General features: G+C 37.3%; 1 long non-coding RNA gene across 1 annotated transcript in view; it reads right to left on the reverse strand.

Moving 5' to 3' along the window:
• The window catches only part of LOC129481258 (uncharacterized), a 65,210-nt gene that overhangs the window by 13,309 nt on the left and 32,299 nt on the right, over window positions 1-19,602 (reverse strand). The window contains exon 5 of the long non-coding RNA XR_010120620.1: window positions 2,153-2,253. This is a non-coding gene — a long non-coding RNA (uncharacterized lncRNA). The remainder of the gene's footprint in view (window positions 1-2,152; window positions 2,254-19,602) is intronic.

Here is a 19,602-nt window from a genome sequence, read left to right on the forward strand (position 1 = left end):
GTGCTGATGGTTGCACAGAGAATATCCCTGCAATATTCTATAATTTTATTGCACACATTTACAAAAGGTTCAAGGATTTTATAAATGATATATTAAATGGATCAATTTTCCCTCAATGTTATGTTTTGAAACTTAGCCATGTTAATACAAGAAACTTGAGTTTTATCTACTGTATGATTTTTCCTTATGTAAATGTAACAAAATTTACTTATCCATCTGCTTATACAGATGGACATTTAAGAAGATTTTAAAAGCTGCCACCATAGATATTTCTGTAATAAACACCTTGGATATGTTCCATTATAAATATATAGATGTGTTTCTCTGGGATATATACACTAGAAGTAAAACTACTGGGTCATAAAATACATACCATCTTTAACTCTGCTTGATATTGCTACATACCTCTGTAAATAAAAGTAGTTTGCTCCACATTCTTGCCAATAGTTGTTTGGGTTAGACATTTCAATGTTTTGCAAATCTGATGGAGTGGGAAATATGTCTTTGTGGTTGTTATTTGTATTTCCTTAATTACTACAAAAGTTTAATATTTGTTAATATTAACCATTTGAGTTCCCCCTTCTATTGTGTATTCACACCATATTTATGTTTTTCCATTGGGATCTCTATCTTTAAATGTTTGGAGTTCTAAATTCTGGGAGTTCTTTAAATGCTTTAGATACAAATTCTTTTTTTGGTTATGCATTGTTATGCATATGTATTGCATTCTGGGTTGCCATTTTATTTTATAGTGTCTTTTGTTAAAAAAAGAGTTTTGGCTGGAGTTTGGTGGCTCACACCTGTGATCCCAACGCTGTGGGTGGCTGAGGCAGGAGGATGGCTTGAGGCCAGGAGGTCGAGACCAGCCTGGGCAACACAGTGAGACATCATCTTCACAAAAAATTAAAAAATTAGCTTGGCATCATGTCGCATGCCTGTAGACCTAGCTATTCAGGAGGCTGAGATGGGAGGATCTCAGAGCAACTTCAAGACAATATTTAGAGTTGGAAGTGGAAGGGAGAAAAGGAAGGGAATGTAACTAGAAAAGTTCAGAGAGGGTTTTTAATAGATCTATAATATTTTCCTTTTCTTAAACACTTTTGATGCAAATTTAGCAAAATGCTAATCCTGTTTTTTAATTTGTTTTAGAGACAAGGTCTCGCTCTGTTGCCCAGCCTGGAGTGCAGTGGCACGATCATTGCCGTCCTGGGCTCAGGCACTCTTCCCACCTCAGCCTCCATAGTAGCTGGGACTACAGGCATGCACCACCATGCTTAGCTAATTTTTTGTATTTTTGTACAGATGGGGTCTTGCTATGTTGCCCAGACTGGTCTCAGATTCCTGGGCTCAAGTGATTCTCCTGCCTCAGCCTCCCAAAGTGCTGGGATTACAGGCATGAGCCGCTGCGCCCAGCCTAAACATTTTTAAAGTTGGAGAGTGACCTCATGGTATTAGTTAGACTATAATCCTCTATAATTTCTTTCATTTTGAGATTTTTCACCATAAAGATCTTTAAAATAAAATTCATTTAAGAAACACAATAACCGTGAATATATTCAATATTGTATGCTGGCAAGCAAATGGACTTTGGAATCTGGCACATGAACTGTGCATCCTTGAGAAATTTTTTAACCTCTCTGAACATCAGATTCTCCATTTGTAACATGATGGATAATCACACTTGCTGGCTGGTGAAATTCTGAAGGGTAAATGAGTTGGTATAAAAAATATGTGCCTGATATCTCTAATACATGCACAATAATAAATATTAATTATCTTACCCTGGAACAGATTTACTACTTCAATATGAACATATGCATAATTGCTTTTTATCATGTCCTGTAATGTTACTGAAAAAATCATTGCTGAATTTTTCAGCAGTGAATATCAGCCTGGAATATATTTGGCTCCACAAAAAGAATTATATCTTGCTATGGAATGGTGTGTTGACTCTATGATGGCTTCAGGGATCTGAATCTCTTCTCTCTTTCTATCCAGCCATCTTCAGTAGGTAGTTTTGTCTCTCACACCCTTTATTTCTAATCACAAAATGACAGTTCCACATCTAGCATTATATTTTCAGTCTAGCTATGCAAAAGAGAAAGGGCAAAGTCAGCTTCACCTTCTTAAATAATTTTCCAAGAAGACTTACCCAAGGTGTTCTGGTTACTTCTCATTGGCTAGAACTGTGTCACATGGCATCTGTCATAGCAAGAGAGGCCTGGGAAGGTGATCTTGGAGCTGGGTGTGCCCCTGGAAAAAGAAAATGAGGTTCTCTTAGTAAGGAAAATGAGGAGAATGAAAAGTATTAAGTGAAGAAACTGCAAAGACAGCATCAGAGATTGCCATTTTATGCATTCCACAAGAACCTCCTTTTTTTTTTTTTTAAGACAGATCCTAGCTCTGTCACCCTGGCTGGAGTGCAGTCCTGCGATCTCGGCTCACTGCCACCTTTGCCTCCCAGGTTCAAGTGAGTCTCCTGGCTTAGTATCTCGAGTAGCTGGGATTACAGGGACCCGCCACCACACCCAGCTATTTTTTTGTATTTTTAATTGAGACAGGGTTTCACTGTGTTGGCCAGGCTGGTCTCGAACTCCTGACCTTGTGATCTGCCCACATCGGCCTGCCAAAGTGCTGGGATTACAAACATGAGCCACTGCACCTGGCCAGAACCTCCATAATTTGAGTCAAGGTTTGTTTTTCTGGTGTGTGATGGCTTCAGAATTCCTACCTAGAAATGATTTTAGGATGACAATATTGAAGGAAATGAGTTTCTTTAAGTGGTTTTATTTAAGCCTATGTGCAATGTCAGTACAGGGCTTTTGCTGAAATGGCATGTTTATTTGGGGCACTGGGTGTGGGAGTGAGAGAAGTAGTTGATGGAGCTGATGGGTGAGGAGAATTCTGAAGTCCTCTAGAGTCTTCAGTTGAACCACCGCTTCTAATAAATATGCTTTTAACATCTCCAGACACAAACACTTAAAATCGAGCTTTCTTTGCTCTTGCAGTAAATCAGTAAAGTACAACGCTCACAACTATTATTAATAATGCTTCTTCATGAGGGGGACTAACTGGATTTGGCAGAATTGTGCTTTTCCCCTTTTAGCTGCTTTCTTTCTCTTCTCACGGTATTATAGGAAAAACTATTAGAACTAATTTTTCTTTAAGGGGAAAAAAACAATACTTCTAAGAGGGACTTGCCTGAAGCAACCTCTTTTATATGGTGCTTCCTAAGGCAGTAAGCCAGCCTTTTACAGACATGGCCAGCACAGGTGTGGCAGAGCCGCACTAATGAGCAGCATATGCTTTTAGTTACATTCTCATTTATGGTGTCATCAGGGCCCAAGAAAGCAACCATATTACACGTTTAAGTTTTTAAAAAATGGAAAGATGCTAGGGTTCTTTTAATTTTAAATATTCTTGGAATCATAAATGAAATCAAAACTTCTTTGAACTATTGTGGTGTACCCCAATTATAGCAAATCACTTACCAGTGAAAATTACACGGGGAAAGAATATTTTCAATTCTAATGAAAAGGGGGAAAACATTTTTCTGTAATGTTGGTCTAGTCTGGGGAAACCTTGACCAACCTTGATGCTAGATCCAAAGATTGGTCCAATGCATTGATCTTTATGTAAATTCTGTTAATATTGAATGGCACTTAAACAAGGTCAAAAATGAAATTCAATTAATGACTCACATCAAGTTTTAGCATCATTGGACACTGCAAACCAAGCCTTGGGCTCCTTAAAATTCTAACTGGCTCATTTACAAAAGTCAACCTCAAAAGTGTCTTGGTTTCATTTGGATCCCCTTACCATCAGAGGTAGTTATGAATGGTTCTTCTTGGGGGACTGATGTGAATCTTTAAAATTTATTCACCACCACAAACAGTATCTGAGTTAATATGAACTGTCATGGATAAGGAAATGTGTCTGAGTTCCTTATTGTACTCACACAACATAATGAAGACACACAATTCACACTCATACCATTTTCTGCTGCACTAAAGTTTGAAATTGTCATAGATGCTAATACATGAAAAAAGTGCAAATGTGCTTCCACTTGAATTTTTAGCTCCAAGCCATTTGGCAGTGAGTTGAAGGGAGTAAGCATACTGACAAGCAAACGTATTAGCCTTTTATATCCCATTTTGAGTGTTTTGGGTGTGAAAAAAAGTGGGAGAAAATGGAAGATTATATGTCTACTATTCTGGACTGTTGAGTCCCTTCCAATGGAGAATGACGATGTAGAAACTGCAAAGCAAATCTCTAGGGGATGGGATGAGGTTAGACACTGGATCCCAATCCCAGCATTTAGAGCAAAAGCAGAGTGGGAGCCAGGCCAGTCACAGGCTAGACAGCTGGCAGAAGATGCCAAACCAAAGCTGGGCAGGTGCAAGAACCAGAGTCCTGGAGCACATTTAAGATTATAATGACTAGAGTTAAAGAGGAGGAAAGGAAACTAAGAAATACACCTCCCAGGTGACGTTCTTTGTGGGAGTTTCTTCCCAATGCCTAAATGTCGTGCTGCCTCTGGTATGCCCGGAGCAGCATTTGATAATATTTCATCAGCTGTCATGTCCTGCACACACCTTTCCAGTTTTGACACATTTCACACAGTTATTACACCCACTGTCCTAAGACAAGTTTATGTGCTTCAGACAAACCAAGCTGTGCTCATACATATTTATATATCTGCAACTGACAAGAATGAGGCATCTGGAAGTCTTGTGGCAGCTAAGACCAGAAAAGCTCTGTTCCTTCTCCTCCTGTCTTTGGAAATTGATGCTCTTTCATCTTCCCATCTTAACACTTATTCTTCCAAATTTTTCATTCTGGCTTAAGCCAAGATAATTCTTGCAGGCGCCAAATCTCTCATCTTTGACTCAACCTCCTCCCCTTTCTTTTTTCCATGGAATCTCATCAAATCTGCCAATAGCTGCTTTTGAAGAGCTTCTGAATTTATGTTTTTCTTTTCTCTCTCACTCTCACCACCTTGTCTAGACCCTGGTCATATCAAACCTGGAATGTTTTAACATTAACTCATTAGATGTGCTGGCTCCCGCCTTTCCCGCCCTGACCTATTCACACATCAATCCCCAGTGCAGGGGTTCCTGAGAGGTCCCATTGCCTATAACGCTAAGTCTACACTCCTCCTGCCACTCTCAGTATCTTACCCACCTTTTCTATCCAACCACATTTCCCTCCTACTCTTTCTTATCACTCATCTCTGTATATCCAGTTTTGCCATTTCCCCCACTTCTACTAATCAATTTTCTTTGCTTAAAATGTCTCCCCATTCCTCCTCAGCTATCCAACACTAGCTATCCATGTAAGTTCATGCCAAATTATCCCCCACTAAGTCTTCTCTGAAAAATTGGGTCCCTTTCAATTCCATAGCTCTAACTGCCAATACTTCACATTTATATTATCTAGAAGATTATGTTCTGACTTGAGGTTACTTAATGCTCGTTTTATAAATCTGTTTGCCTCCTTAACTCTTTAACTCTTGAGAGTATTGTCTTGATGATACATTTCTCCTGCATTGAGCTTTTTCCCCTTTGGGGAACACACTGTAGAAAAGTAGGCACCCAATAGATGCTTAATGTATATATTTATAAAATTTGTCTGGGAACATAGATTTAAAAAATTATATTAAGAAGGACTCTGGGAAAGTCAGCTTGGGATTTGGAGAATTTTAAACATTTTATGCACAAGAATTAGTTTAAAGACACAGGACTGAAATATCCTGCTCCCTCTGACCTTTGGGCTGGCAGCAATGCTGGCAATACTCTACTCTTTCATTTTTGGCCCTTCTTCCACAGCTTTCTGGGCTGCTTAATTGGCCTGCATTCCAACTTCATCACTGGAATGTAAGCTATCACCTACACACTTAAGTAAACAGTTATATCGTTCTTCTGGCTTTACCAAATGGAACAGTGGTTTCCAAAAATGGGACTCCACAGCTCTGCCATGTCCTTCGTTACTTGGGGAAGGTTCTGTTATAATCTCCTCGCATCCCTACACTGAATTTACTTTCTTCTTCTCTGAAAATAACACTAAAGTAAGGCAGGAGTAAATTCAGAGTTCATTGGAAATGGAAAGATGAAGAACATTTTATTTTAAACTGAGAAAAGTTTTCATTCTAAAGAACTTGCATATATGGTATCTTCAGCTAAACAAAATAATATTGTTTTTATTAAGCACCAGAAGAGCAGAGAGCCTGGGTGAAGTTGTAGCCAGCTCTGGACCTGCTTTATAATTGGATGATCTAATCAGTGAACACTACAGTAAAGTAGAAAATATACCCAGAATATGAAAATTTATTAAATAATAAGAGTGTACAAATTCTCCTTAATTCTGTCCTTCCTACTGCATCTTCAGAAGCCATAGTAAAGTTGTTTAAAGTATGGAATCTGTGTAAATTTTGTAAAATCATGCAGGAAAGGAAAGTTGATTTTTGCCTACATGGACAACACCAGGACTGGGACCATGGAAAACTAAATTGGCATGTACTATCTAGAGGCAGAAGTAGAATCTGGGAGTAATCAAACAATTAATTTTGAATAAGAGCATCTCATTTGTATCACTCTTTCTTAATACATGTGGTTTAGAATTTCAGTAATCAAACCATAATAGCTTAAAAATACCAAGTTAACTACCAAATCTACGTGCAGACAAAATTAGGATTCAATAATGTGCTGACTAGTCTCATTCACTCTAAACATATTATTTTTAGATTTGACTTAAGTAGCTAAGTTACTACTTTATCGCTTTGTCCAAACCAATGCCTTCCCTCTCCTTCCTTCTACAGTACCATCTTTTTTCCTGCTCAATATTATCAAACAAAGCTACAAATCTAATTAAACTGTCTTGATGCCAAAATCTCTGCTCCTGGAGAAATGCATCATGCAGCACATCTAGGTAAGTGAATTAAAAAAGCATCCAGGCAGGTATCTGGTGAATGTCTCAGTTCATCCTTGCATAATAAACTATCTTCTCCTGTTCATTCATTTGTCAGTCACAGTAACTAAGGATTATTATTTGCTGAATGTACGTGACACCAGCAATTTGCAAAGTCTGTTGGCAAGAAAATCAGGTTAGCATGACAGAGTGAGAAATTAAGCAGAAGCCTGATGTAATTAGCTACAACAATCAGTGCTCTAATTTCTGATTTATTGTTTCCTGTTTTCCTGCTGCACTCCACTCTGTGTATACTGTATGTACTTCATATAGGTCAAACAATTGCCTTATCAGTCCTGGCAAAGCGAGAGGTCAGAGTTAACAATATTTATTTAAACATGCAGGATGCTTCCCTCTGCAATTAGGAAATAACTATTACTAATAGGTCCTTGGCACTATTTCCTCATTTATACAATTTTTGGGGAAAAAAGAAACAGAAGCAAGGAAGAATTGGGATTCATTTCTTACATATGCACAAAAGTTTATTTAGTTCTCCCTCTTGGATAATTTTTTACTCTCAAAAGATCTATGATTCTGAAAGAGCCAAATGAATCATTACTGTTACAGATGAATATTTATAAAAATACAATAAAAATATCTTTATTGATAAATAGTGCGGTTTTGTTTTCAAAGCCCTGTTAAAAGGTTATTGCAGAACCCCCTTGGAAACTCTAGTCTATGGAGAATTTTCTTGCTGTCCATCATTCAACCACAAACAGAAAGTGGTGTTAGCTGTTCTTTTCATATTTTTAGAAAGCATTCTTTTAAATTGCATATAGGTTCTATTTTGTAGAACTATGAGCTTTCTTACATTCAAAATAGAATTTTTTTAAAACCTCTGAAATAAAGCAACAAACTTCTATAAGATAAAAATACTACTTCACTCAAAATCATGTCAACATTTCTGAAAGAATGAAAATAACTTAATCCAGGGTAAATTAAATGAAATTTGCATCACTGGCATGTAAACGAATACATTCTAGGTTTCTTTAAAAACAAAGGACCTGAATATAATAAGACAAATATTTCTGTTTGTATTCTTTTAATTCAAAAATTTTATATATTAATTCTCTCAAGACACTGTATACCTTTGAGAAGAAAAAATAGAACATATTTCCAAGGCTTTCAGAAAATCCTCAGAATCTAGTCGGACTGTAAAGCAAGATGGGACATAGAAGACACATTAGACTACCAGGAAATCTGGATTTTTCTAAGGCCATCTCTTTCTTAACTAATAGCCTTGGGTAAATCATTCGACCTCTTTGAGTCTCATTTTCCTTTTAGACCAACCCATACTATGAAAGGCATGCATTCATTAGTTCTTTCATTATTCCACAAAATTTTACTGAATGCTAAACAGGCACCGTGCTAAGTGTTGAGAAAATAGTGGTGAACAGCAACAAGTAAGACAAATCTTTGTTCTCATGAAGCCTACACTAACAACTGCAAGATAAAAGTAGATATGCTTCAGGACCAATGATAACAGTGTGTCATTAAGTCAGTGATTATAATAATGTCTTTTTCAGTTGCTGAGATCCACCAAAATGAGGGAGGGGAGAATGAGCAAATAAACAAATAAATGATCATAATAGGCTAAAAGAAGAAAAATAAAACAAGTGAAAGTAACAGAGAGTTACTAGAGGACAACTTGAAAGGGGAGGTCAGGGAAGGATTCTCCAAAAAGGTAACATCTGAGTTGAGACTTAAGTGACAAGAAAGTGCCAACTATTCAAAGATCTGAGAATAGAGCATTCCCAGGAGAAACAGGAAATAGAAGACTTCAAGTGGGAATAAATAAGTTGTGACTAAGCAACAGAAAGGAATCCAGTGTAAGCTGCTGTAATTTCCAAGTGCAGTAGTGGAAAAGTATTTAAATGAGGTCAGAGAAGTAGGTAAAGTTGTTGTCACACATTTTTAAAACCATGAGCAATTTGAAGTATATTCTAGGTTGGATGGGCAGTAATTGAAGCTAAGTAGGCTTATACTGTAATCTAATTTAATATGTACAACTAATTGAGCTTCTAGGTAGAGAATTGAGAACAAGAGTGGCAGTTATGGCAACTGATTGGGAGTGGATGGCAGTAGTAATATTGGCTTGGACTAGGCAGTGAAGATGAAGAGAAGACTAACATAATGAACTTTGGCGACAGTTGGTAGGACTTGCTCTTGGGTTGGATGTAGAAAATGAGAGGAAGCGAGAAATCAAAATGACTCCTAGGTATTGGACTCAAGCTTCTGGGTGGATAGTGTTTGCATTAATGAGGTAGTGACTACTGATTGGAGTAGAATAAATTTGGCTTCAGCTATGGTAAGTTTCAGTTATCTATTATATGCCCAAGTAGCATATAAAATAGGTAGCTGGATATTCAAGTCTAACTAGCCAGATTAGGACCAGAGTTATTGATATAGAGATGGTATTTAAAGCCATAAGGAATTAGATGAAATTATCCAGAAAGACATTATAAATAGAGATGCAGGGAAGTCCTAAGACTAAACTCTAAAGTACCTTAACATTAAAAGGTTCAAGAAAGAAAGAAGAATCCACAAAGGTGATTGAGAGGAAGAAACTCCACATGATTTGATATTATGGAAGCCAAGACAAGAAAGAATTTCAAGAAGGAAGGAGTGATCAATTTTGCCAAATATTACTGACTGGTAGAGAAAACTGATGGCAGATGATGGTAAAATAGAAGTTAATGACCTTGACCAAAGTAGTTTCATGAACTTTAAGGTTACACATCTATGGATTTAAAAATCAGGCTCAGGCTGGGTGTGGTGGTTCATGCCTACAATCCCGGCATTTTGAGAGGCTGAGGTTAGAAGTTCGAGACCAGCCTGGCCAACATGGTTAAACTCCATCTCTACTAAAAATACAAAAATTAGCTAGGTGTGGTGGTGCATGCCTGTAGTCCAAGCTACTCAGGAGACTGAATCAGGAGAATCTCTTGAATCCAGGAGGCAGAGGTAGCAGTGAGCTGATATTGCATCACTGCACTCCAGCCTGGGAGACAGAGCAAGACTCCATCTCAAAAAATAAATAAATAAATAAATAAATAAATAAATAAATAAATAATAAAAGTAAGATAAAAATCAGGCTCTACAACTTAATAGTGAAGTAGGATATTTCCCTGCCCCTTTGCAGGTGGGAACTTGAGTACAGGGATGCTGGAATTAGCTGGCTGCTTTGGCACCGGCAGGGGCAAATTCCACTCACGTGGATCCACTGCGCTTCACCTTTCATGGGAGGGGGAGTGTGCAGGTGAGTGGGTACAGGAGCTGGGGCGAGTGCTTTTGAGCACTGGCAGGAGCAAAACTCTGTGTGACCCCTCAGCAGCATCTGGGGAGGTGCCCATGGCCCCTGAAGCCCCAGAAGCAGTGCCCTTTTAGCTTTCCTGTCCATGGATGGCTTAAGTGATAACAGCTCAGTGGAGGGTCATTGTGATAACATTTTGCACCTGCACTCATGGTACCCAAGTTCTTGTCCAGCATCCAGAAGGAATGAGATCGCATGAACAAATTGAAGATGGTAAACGAGGGGGATTTTATTGCCGTTGGAAGTAGCTCTCAGCAGCAACGGGAGCTGAAAAGGGGATGGAGCGGTAAGATAATCTTCCCCTGAAGATTCTCCATGGATGGCCAGACTCCTCTCCAAAGCTATGCTGTCAAGCTGTCCCTCTGAAGTAAAGCCTCTTCTGTCTGACGTCCAACTATAGTCTCTGACATCCAGCCACTTCCCCTCCTTCTGCTGGCTGAGCCTGGGGTTTTTATGTGCACAGAATGGGGGTGGGGTGGGCCATGGGTGGTTTTGGAAAGGCAACATTTGAGCAGGAAATCAGGGATGTAAGTTCTCACTTTGGGCTGCAGTATCAGGCTTTTTGGCTTAAGGGTGGGGCCCTCACCAGGGACCTGCCCTCTTCTGCCCAGAATTTCCCTGCCTCCTGTCTCTATCAATAGCTATATGACCTTGGGCAAGAAATTTAAATCTTCTGTGCCTCAAATTTTTCTTCTTGGCAATGGGAGTATAGCACCTACAGTCAGACTGGTTGAATGATTAAACACAGTAATATATTGGAAAGATCTTGCCATGACTCAATAGACCTTCTTTCTGTTCCCCTTTTCCCAACTCACCAGAAAATTTAAAATATAGTTAACTAACCAATTCTGTTAAAGTCAAATAAAGTCCATACATCAAAATTTGAAAAAATAGATGCTAGAATTCTTTAAGCTACTCTTTTACTCACAATTTTATATAGGACAGCAAAGCTTAAACTTTGTAATGGAAATGGTCATAAGTTACTACGTAGTTATATGTAGTTATGTAATAGCCAACAATTCCAATAAATTCTCTAAATTTCTGTCACAAAAGAAATAACTAAAACATATTTTTTACCCTTAGTACTAAAATTTATTCTGAAATAAAGACACAATGAAAGAAGAGATCATGACAGTGGGAGTATTCTAATGCACATTAATTTTTAAATTAAATAGTATTAATGTCTCAGTAGAAATGAATCTATGCTTTTTTGACTGAGAGAACAATTTCATATATAATCTCTGACAAGATAAATGCCCTCCTTGCAATGAAATCTGTCGCTTTACAATTAATTAAATGTTTTAGCTGGGTTAAAGCTCAATCTCTGCCCAAATTCTTAAAGCAACATGAATTTCTACCAAGATATTGAAACACCTAAAACATTTTGTCATCTGGCAAGTTCTGTAGTACTCTCTTAATTGTATGTTTAGATTAATAACATATTCTAATTTTAGTGGAGTCTGATTTGTCTAATTTTTTCCTGAAGGGTTAGCACATTATTTGTCTAATCAACTTTTAGAAGTTATTTTTTTCTCATCTAAGCATTTATTATTTATTTAACAATATTACTTCAGTGCCTTGTGGGTCAAAATAGGATATAAAAGTTCTCTCTCTGCCTGACTAATTGATGAGAGACATGGACCTTCTGCCCTTGGACTGGGACTTACTTCATTGATGCTCCTGGTTCTCATGCCTTCAGACTCAGACTGGCGTTTATTTAATACAACACCAGCTTTCCTGGGTCTCCAGCTTTCAAACAGGAGATCATGGGACTTCTCAGCCTCCTTAACTGTATTAACCAATTCTTATAATACATTTATAAGTATATATGTATAAACACGCATATGTGTGTGTGTGTGTGTGTATATACATATATCTCCTATTAGTTCTATTTCTTTAGAGAACTCTGACTAAAGAATGTGAGATAGAGATTAAATGATAACTTTATTTCCCATGTTGATATTCAATTGATGTAGTACAGTTTACTGAAAGTACAATCATTCTTCACTGCCCTGCAGTGTCAATTTTTTATAAATTAATGATCCTTATGTGTGTGGTCTGTTTCTGAACTGTCTATTCTGTGCCTTTGGTATATTTGTGTATGTCTGCCTAAATTCTACACTGTCTCAATCATATTAACTTTATACGCATTTATAGAAGAGAAATGACTCCTTAAACTTTATTTAGCATTTTAAGATTGTCTTAGACATTCATGGCTCTTTGACTTTCCATAGAAACTTTTGTATTTTTCATAGAGACAGGGTCTCACTTTGTTGCCCAGACAGGTCTCAAACTCCTGGCTTCAAGCGACCCTCCCACCCCTCCCTCCCAAAGTGCTGGGATTACAGGTCTGAGCCACCATACCACAGAATAGAATCTTCTTTCAATAGAAGGCTAGTTCATCTACAATGAAAATTTGTTCTTTAGTTCAGCCACCTTCATCAATTACCTTAGTTAGACCTTCTGGATTACTTGCTGCGACTTCTCCATCAGCACTTGCTGCTTCACCTTGCCCTTTTAGGTTATGGAGACGTCTTCTTTCGTTAAACCTCATAAACCAACCTCTTCTAGCTTCCAACTTTTCTTCTGCAGCCTCCTCACCTTTCTCAGCCTTCACAGAATTGAAGAGAGTTGGGGCTTTGCTCTGGTATAGGATTTGGCTTAAGGGAATATTGTGACTGGATTGATCTTCTATCCAGACCACTCAAATTTCCTCCATATCAGCAATAAGGCTGTTTTGCTTTCATATCATCTGTGTCTTCACTGGAGTAGCACTTTTACTTTCCTTCAGGAACTTTTCCTTTACATTTGTGATTGGCTGACTGTTTGGCCTAGCTTTCAGCCTATTTCAACTTTGGACATGTCTTCCTCACAAGCTTAATTATTTCTAGCTTTTAATTTAAAGTGAAAGACATATGACTCTTCCTTTCACTTGAACACGCAAAAGCCATTGTAGGGTTATTAAATTGCCTAATTTCAATATCTTTGTGTCTCAGGGAAGAGAGGCCTGAGGAGAGGGAGAGAGATAGGGGAACAGCCTGTCAGTGGAGCATTCAGAGCACACACACTTACGGATTAAGTTCGCTGTATTATAGGGGTGTGATTTGTGGTACTTCAAAACAGTTATAATAACAATATCAAAGATCACTGACCACAGATCACCATAACAGATATAATACTACTAATAATAAAGTTTGAAATATTGCAAGAATTACCAAAATGTGACACAGAAACACAAAAGGAACACAAGCCAGTGGAAAAATGGCACCAATAGACTTGCTCGACGCAGGGTTGCCATAAACCTTCAATTTGTAAAAAACACAGTATCTGCAAAGTGCAATAAATCAAAGCACCACAAAATAAAGTATGCTTGTACTTACATATCCTATCTTCATTATTATTCAGTTTTAAATATCTTCTAATTGCAACTATGTTTGTTGCCCCATATGTTTTTGCAAAATTACATTGGGGATTATATCGAAGATTTTCCAGTTAATCTTTTTAAATTTTTTATTTTTATGACCAATTTTAGCAAACGTTTAAAATACATTTGCAAAGAATAGGCATTCTTCAGTTACTGTGTAGAGTGGTCTGTGTCTATTGATTATATCAAGTAACTTATTTGTGTTTATAATCCTATAATTTTTTCTTGCCTGTTCTATCAGTTACTGAGGGATGTTTGCTAAAATCTTCAAATATATTGTGGATATTCTGTTGTCCTTTTAATTACATCAATTTTTGCTTTATGAATTTTCAGGCTATGTATTAAGTATATGCAAATTCAGAATTCCTAAGTCATTCTACTGAATGGAAAATTTTATCATTCCAAAATGTTCTTCTTTAGTTCTAGTAATGTTTCTTGCCTACAATCAACTTTGTTATTCATTTAAATATATCAGATTTCTTTTGATTAGTTTGTACTATGTGTGACTTTCCATCCTTTTACTTTCAACACATTTTTCCTTTTTTAAGGCATATATCTATTAAGTATTACATAGTTGAATTTCTTAAGGAGTCTGACAATTATTGCCTTTTAATTAGAGTCTTTATAATATTGATATTTAATATAATTCCTGCTGTATTGGGATTTAAATCAATGCCTTGCTTTTTATTTCTTTTTCTGCATCCAACGTGTCTGACATTCCGTTTTCCTCCTCTCTTACTTTCTCTATGGTTAATTAAATATTTTGTCTCATCTTATTTATCATTCTGTTTCTCCCTGGTAACATTAATATTTTTAGTCATTAGTCAGAGATTACAGCATGAATCCTTGACTTATTAAAATCTAATATAAATTAGCATTTACCACTTTCCAGATATTGCTAGAAGCTGAAAATAGTATAACTACAATTACCTAGCTTACTTGTTGTACAATTATTATTATGTATTTTAAATTGACATATTTCAAACCCCCTGTTAAAAGACAAACTTCAGCTGAATTAAATTCAAAGGAGTTTAATTGAGCAATGAACAATTTGTGAATCAGGCAGCCCCCAGAATCACAGCAGATTCTTAGAGACTCCAGGGATGCCTCATGGTCAGAAGAAATTTATAGACAAAAATAAAAATGATGTACAGAAATTAGAGGTGAGGTACAGAAACAGCTGGATTGGTTGCAGGTTGGTGTTTACCTTATTTGAACACAGTTTGAACACTCAGCAGCGTATGGTTGAAATATGGCTGTTAGGACTGACCAAGACTCAGCCACTGTTACAGGCACATACTCCAAAGTTAGGGTTTCAATCTTGTCTACCTACTAAGTTATGTTGCAGTTTGTCCACAAGGACTCAAATGTAGAAGTACAGATATATATATCTGTTGAATGAAGAAGTGAATGAATGAATAAATGCCTTCCTCTTTCTACACAGTCCTGCTTAGAAGGTGAATGAGACACTTGGTTTTCTTGAACATGGAGAATATATACCATTCCCTAGTGTATTACCATTTATATCTGCTATAAGAAATTATCACAAACTTGATGACTTAAAAAAACAAAAATTTATTATTTCACAGTTCTGGAGGCAAGAAATAATCAGTATTGCTGGGACAAAATCCAGGTATCCAGAGCCACACTACTTCCAGAGGTCCTACAGGAGAATCCATCCATTCCTTGAATTCAGAATTCAAGACGGGAATTCCTAGGCTTGTGACCACATCATTCCAGTCTTCAAGTGCAACATCTTCAAACCTGTTCTGTCTTCAGTGTGTGTGTGTGTGTGTGTGTGTGTGTGTTTATAAAATTTCTGTCTGCCTTCATTTATAAGGATATAGATGATGGCATTTAGGGGCCACCGGAATAATCCAACATAACCTTCCCATCTCAAGATCCTTAATTTAATCACATCTGCAAAGACACTTTTCCCAAATAAGGTAGCATTTACAGATTCTCAGGACCTGATATCTTTTGAGGCCTGAGATCTTTTTGAGGACGGCCCACCACACCTGGGCACAATGGTACAGTGAATATACTTCCCTTATAACTTAATGGAGCAGAGCAGTCATGCAAGCCTTGGAAGTCCTTACTTTGAGATACTAGGTTGAAGAGAAGTAAACCTATTTTAAGCCACTGTTATTCTGGGCCTTGTTGAGTTCAATCATAATGAATCCTAACTGATAACAGTGAATAACTGTGAATATTTTTAATTGAAATATTACATTTACCCAAACGGAGTTGCACAAACTCTAACGTTATGTTTCTTTGCTTTAGACTGGAATTTTATTGCCTAATTGGGTAACCCTGGTTATTTCATGTTGAAATACTCTCTGATACAAAATGGAAATAAAATTTATAACTTTAAAATAGAGTTTGGTAGATAGTTTAAAAACTTGAAGTGCCTAGAGAATATAAAAATTAATATTTAAAAATCTGATTGTGGAACTGTTTAGAACCACTGCTCTACATGAAAGCACATTAAATGACTGAACAGTTATCCTCTTTACCTACTACATTTTCTCCCGAAGCTTGATAAGGAGCAAATTGCAACAGCCTAGACTGAGTCACAAAGACACGGATGTTCACAAGAAAACATGTGCTAAACAACTACCATATTTAGTAAGTACAAGTGGTCAGCAACTGAAAAGCCTTGCTTTGTAAATAGAAAATTGCCTCTTTAACCTAATGGTAAAAACTGGTATTTATTCTGACATGTTTGTCAAACAGTAAATTAACAAAAGAGCGGCACTTCTAATTCTACAAAATTAATTCCCAACAAGCTTCCCCAGATATCTCTGAGGATCAGATACTATTGGAGATAACAAACTTAAAAGGTGTTAGAAGACTGGAACTGTGAAAGACAGCTCAGCAACCTGTGGAATTCCAATGAACATTTGTGTTCGGTCATTGCCATGTATGTTCTATTATTAAGTAATGTTGAGTAACATGTCTCAGGCCAAAATAAACAGTATTACCTGATAGATGTATGCACTAAACATTAATATATTATAATTAACAGTGCTACATTGCTGCCCAAATGATCATATACAGATCATACAACAGTGTAATCTGTTTATTATGATACCAAAAATCTTACGTTCTGGTTTTTTCTGTGGAGTATCATCAGTTAACTTACTCAGAATTAATGCACCCCATCCAGCTAGCTGCCCAAGCCAGAAGGGTTTTTTCCCAGTCAACCCTAAACATCTAGTGAAGTCCTAGCTATTTAGTATCTCCATCCATGTGTCTCTATCCCCATTGTTACCACCTCAGGTCAACTCTTGAATTCACATTTCTCATTGAGGTTCCATTAAGCTCCAAAGTGAGCTCCACACACCCACTGATGCCTCTTTAATACATTCTCCACTCTACATCCAGATGCATCTTCTAATAGTATAAATATATCATTGTTCTGCTGAAAACCATTTGATGGTCCACTATATTCTTCAAGGCTATTCATAATCTGGCAATAGAGTGGAGCCATCAAGAACTTGGGCCCTAAAGCCAGACAGTCTAGGTACAAATCTTGGCTCTAACACCAAATGTGGTTCTGGGAATTCACTTTATGTCCCTGCTTCTCAATTTTTCCTTCTGTAAAATAATTAATGGAATATTAGTGTTGCATTAATATGGTTGGGATTAAAAGAGATAATGCTTATAAAGCCGTTAGTCCAGTGTCTGGCACACACATAGTACACATTCCATAAAAATAATCTGTTACCATGTCTTGAGTCCTGTGTTCTCTACAGTTAAAAGAAACTGCTGGCACTCTCTGAAGACATTATTCTGCCTCTGGATGCTGTCTTTACATGTGCTCCTTCCTCAGGCTGGAATCCAGTCTTCTCCCATGGCCCCAACACCACTTTCTCTAATTGATTCCCACATTTAACCTTTAAAAAATCACGGAGATTGAATGTCCTCCTGAAAGACTTTCCTCACTTTCTGCCATCCAGGTTGAATTAATATCCTCATGGAGTAGTCCATACATAACACTATCCTAGGGCCTTATAGGTTATATTGCAATTGTCTGCCTAACTGCCTATAACCCCACGTGGGTTACAAGCTCTTTGGAGGTCAACAATGTAACTATTTGTCTCTGTATCATTAGTTCATTTTTTTTTATTTTTTTTTTTGAGAAAGAGTCTCACTTTGTCTAGGAGGCTGGAGTGTAGTGGTGATCTCGGCTCACTGCAACCTCTGCTTCCCGGGTTCGAGCAATTCTCTGCCTCAGCCTCCCAAGTAGCTGGGCCTACAGGCATGCACCAACATGCCTGGCTAATTTTTGTATCTTTTATAGAGATGGGGTTTCAATGTGTTGGCAAGGCTGGTCTCCAACTCCTGGTTTCAAGTTATCCACTCGCCTCTGCCTCCCAAAGTGCTGGGATTACGGGCATGTGCCACCACGCCCAGCCTCATTAGTTCACTTTTGCACTGCTATAAAGAAATACCTGAAACTGGGTAATTTATAAAGAAAAGAGGTTTAATTGGCTCATGGTTCTGCAGGCTGTACAGGAAGCATGGCTGGGGAAGCCTCAGGAAACTTACAATCATGGAGGAAGGTGAAGGGGAGGCAGGCATCTCTTCATATAGGCAGTGCAGGAGCAACAAAGGTGGAGGGAGGTGCTACACACTTTTAAACAACCATATCTTGAAATAACTCATTCACTATCACCAGAACAGCACCAAAGAGGAAACCTGCTCCCATGAGCCAATCACCTCCCACCAAGCCCCATATCCAACATTGGGGTTTACAATTTAACATGAGATTTGACAGGGACACAGACCCAAACTGTATCACACAGTGACTGAAGATAATAAGCAAAGGAGAAGTAGCAGGAATAAAGATTCTGTAGACTTAGATGAATCTGAGAAAAAGAGGACAGTCTAAGGGTCTCAATCATCAAGTTCATGGTCATATGCAAGTACTTAGGACTGTATCTTTTTCTCACCAGATAAATTCCAAACTAATCATATTCAAATGTAGAATATGAAACCATACTAGTACAAGAAGAAAACATGGGCTAACTCCTTTATGGCCTGAGAAAGGGGACAACATTCACAATTATGATTCAAAATCTAGAATCAGTAAAGGAAAAGATTGATAAATGTTAATATAAATACGTATAGATAAATACACACATATATACATTCATACATGAAAGTTTTGCATGACAAAAATAAAAGCACAAGCAAAGTAAAAAACAAATCATAATACAATTTTGAAAATCCTACTTATACAATAGGCAAAGATTTATTATTCCTAAGGTGCTTATTTTAAAATATGATAAGTAAAATGAAAGAATAGTGGGTTTTTCCTGCCTGGAGTGTTTTTAGATGAAATAATATGATGTTTGAAATTTGTTTTGTGAAAAAAAAAAAAAAAAAACAAGCCCTCGCTTTCCACAAAAGTAGGGGGATAGGTGAAATAAGTTTGACAAAATGATAGCATTGGAATTATGCAATTGATTCACAGATACTCATTCTGCTGTTCTGCCTACTTTTGTGTGCAAACTTGCCATAATAAAAAAGCTTTGGAAGTGCATTGGAAGAAAATTATGCATTCATTTGAAGGGTTAGGCTAGTTGAATTCCAACACTTACTTATCAGTTTCATAAAATACATTTCCTAGGAAAAGCCTTTATCAGTATTATAATTTTCACTTGGGATTGAAATCACTGCATGCTAAGCTCTATAAAAAGCTAAGAAATTTTATCTAGCATGTTTTGTTTCAGGAAGGGTCAGCAACATTCAAGGACAATGCTATCTGAATTAGGGATTGAGCTTCCTAAATCTCAGCTTAAGCTTGAATGTGTCAGAATGGTTCCCAGCTGTCATGACTGCACTCAATTAGGCTGAACTTCTGGCCGTCATCTAAACCAAGACCTTGCTA

This window comes from Symphalangus syndactylus, chromosome 4, assembly GCF_028878055.3.
Source record: "Symphalangus syndactylus isolate Jambi chromosome 4, NHGRI_mSymSyn1-v2.1_pri, whole genome shotgun sequence".
NCBI lineage: Eukaryota > Metazoa > Chordata > Mammalia > Primates > Hylobatidae > Symphalangus > Symphalangus syndactylus.